Source organism: Pseudophryne corroboree, chromosome 1 (genome assembly GCF_028390025.1).
Source record: "Pseudophryne corroboree isolate aPseCor3 chromosome 1, aPseCor3.hap2, whole genome shotgun sequence".
Taxonomy (NCBI): Eukaryota; Metazoa; Chordata; class Amphibia; order Anura; family Myobatrachidae; genus Pseudophryne; species Pseudophryne corroboree.
The window spans coordinates 280,715,446-280,718,774 of NC_086444.1; positions in this window are offsets into that span (position 1 = coordinate 280,715,446).

Genomic DNA, 3,329 nt, shown 5'->3' on the forward strand with positions numbered 1-3,329 from the left:
CTACCTCTGTGTCGTCAAGTATACTATCCATCCATACCTGTGGTGCATTTCAGTTGTGCGCAGTATTTATAGTAGTAGGCCATTGCTATTGATACTGGCATATAATTCCACACATTAAAAAATGGAGAACAAAAATGTGGAGGTTAAAATAGGGAAAGATCAAGATCCACTTCCACCTCGTGCTGAAGCTGCTGCCACTAGTCATGGCCGAGACGATGAAATGCCATCAACGTCGTCTGCCAAGGCCGATGCCCAATGTCATGGTAGAGAGCATGTAAAATCCAAAAAACAAAAGTTCAGTAAAATGACCCAAAAATCAAAATTGAAAGCGTCTGATGAGAAACGTAAACTTGTCAATATGCCATTTACGACACGGAGTGCCAAGGAACGGCTGAGGCCCTGGCCTATGTTCATGGCTAGTGGTTCAGATTCACATGAGGATGGAAGCACTCATCCTCTCGCTAGAAAACTGCAGTGCCACTCCTAGATGGGCCAGGTGTTTGTGTCGGCCACTTGTGTCGCTTAGCTTAGCCATCCAGCGACCTCGGTGCGCCTCTTTTTTTCTTTGCATCATGTGCTGTTTGGGAACTATTTTTTTGAAGTGCCATCCTGCCTGACACTGCAGTGCCACTCCTAGATGGGCCAGGTGTTTGTGTCGGCCACTTGGGTCGCTTAGCTTAGTCACACAGCGACCTTGGTGCGCCTCTTTTTTTCTTTGCATCATGTGCTGTTTGGGGACAATTTTTTTGAAGTGCCATCCTGCCTGACACTGCAGTGCCACTCCTAGATGGGCCAGGTGTTTGTGTCGGCCACTTGGGTCGCTTAGCTTAGTCACACAGCGACCTTGGTGCGCCTCTTTTTTTCTTTGCATCATGTGCTGTTTGGGGACAATTTTTTTGAAGTGCCTTCCTGCCTGACACTGCAGTGCCACTCCTAGATGGGCCAGGTGTTTGTGTCGGCCACTTGTGTCGCTTAGCTTAGTCACACAGCGACCTTGGTGCGCCTCTTTTTTTCTTTGCATCATGTGCTGTTTGGGGACAATTTTTTTGAAGTGCCATCCTGCCCTGACACTGCAGTGCCACTCCTAGATGGGCCAGGTGTTTGTGTCGGCCACTTGTGTCGCTTAGCTTAGTCACACAGCGACCTTGGTGCGCCTCTCTTTTTCTTTGCATCATGTGCTGTTTGGGGACAATTTTTTTGAAGTGCCATCCTGCCTGACACTGCAGTGCCACTCCTAGATGGGCCAGGTGTTTGTGTCGGCCACTTGGGTCGCTTAGCTTAGTCACACAGCGACATCGGTGCAAATTTTAGGACTAAAAATAATATTGTGAGGTGTGAGGTGTTCAGAATAGACTAAAATGGGTGTAAATTATGGTTATTGAGGTTAATAATACTATGGGATCAAAATGACCCCCAAATTCTATGATTTAAGCTGTTTTTGAGGGGTTTTTGTAAAAAAACACCCGAATCCAAAACACACCCGAATCCGCCAAAAAAATTTCAGGGAGGTTTTGCCAAAACGCGTCAGAATCCAAAACACGGCCGTAGAACCGAATCCAAAACCAAAACACAAAACCCGAAAAATGTCCGGTGCACATCACTAAGAGACAGAACAGGAACTGTGGAGACAGAGGAGGCAGGCTGAACACTCACAGGCAGGGGCAATGCGGTGAGATCCTCAGTGTTCCAGGGGTCAGAGGAGCATGTGACAATCTCTGTCAATCAGGGCTCTTCTAATTAGCATGTGACGAGCTCCTCCAATCAAAGCTTGGCACATGCTCTTCTGATACTTTCACATGATCAGGGGAGAGACTTGGCACTCCACTGCAGTGAGAGAGATAGATAGTGAGTTGCAAGGACTTCCCATGTTGTTCTCTCAGAGCTGCCAGCGCTCCTGCCTGTCATTCAGTGTGACAGACACAGTGCAGCCTGCAGAGAAGGGAGTGTGCCTCTCCAGCCCGGCGCCTCCCTGCTTTGCACTCTGCTGAGCGGGCAGCCAGCAACCGCAAGTGCATACACACTTGCCGATGCTGGCTCCGAGGGGCAACGGAAGGGGGTGGGGGTGGAGCATGCAGCATGGTCCTTGCTGGCGACATTGCCCATCGGAACTGCTTGTCTGACGGAGGATGACGCTGACCACACGCAGAAGCGGGCATCATCAACTACATAAACATTAGACGATATTATTGAGTAGGTTAACTGATTGGCATAGTGTTTGCCCAATAGCGTTAGAGAGCCTGTGGGGAAGTGCGTGGCATGTCACAAAAATAGCTGTTAAACAGAGTCTGGCCTCTTTGTTCCTGTCTCTCTGCCCGCCTTTTCCTATTTGGTTGGTTTATGTGTTGTTGTTTTTTTTTGCTTGCTGTGGTGGTAAAGAACAGCAGGTGTTGCTGTTTTAAGATAGTTATAAAGTTTCATGGTTTATCAGGCGTGCTCTCCTCATAAAGTTGACATTGTGACAATTCCGTTAGGAATGATGACACCATCCATCTGGATGGGTCTAACATGTAAAGCTGGAAGGAGTTGTAGGCCAGCAAAGTAATCCAGCGAAAGGGCTGTATGTTTGATGTGGTCGATATTCCCTGCCTGTTCTTTTTCCTGCCACCATATTCTTTCTTCTTATCATTAAGTCATTTGATTTAAACAAATTTAAAGACCTGATTAGTCAAATTAAATATGGCCAAATTTAATGGCCACATTATTGTCTGTATTTTCAGAGTAATGCGGGCCATACAACAGAGTGCTGATTGCGCAGTACTGTATGTTCTGCTGTAAACATCCCTGGTTTGCAGAACACAATCATTTTTGGTTGCAATCAGCAAATCCAGCATCCCCTGGTTCTCAGTCCCTGGTGTCGGGAGATCGAGGAATTTCCCCAATCCATTGTAGATGTATGGGGCCTATAGGTTTATGTTAAAGTATTTTTTTTTTATCTTAGAGTGCTTACAGCATTTATCGCCTTTAGCTGTCTGTGATGGAGGAAAAGGGACTTGTTGAATCCCACTTTATCATTTACAGAGCTGAGGCAAAACTGCAGATCTGCCATAAGAAGACTGAACAGAATATTTGACCTTCATGATTTATATGTGAACGTTTCAGTTTTTGGGTTTAGTCATTTTAAAACATGAGTGTAGTCAGAGTGCAGCTTTACTGGTGCATGAGTCCTATTATGTGTTCATTGTTAACACTGGCAAATGATAGTTATTATATATAATAAGAGAACTCAAGATAGAAGGGAAGAAGAAGTACTTGGAGAAGTCTTGTTCTTTCAGACATATTGCACTATAAGCAAAAGACAGAAGTAGACAGTAGGCAATTAATTAGGCAAA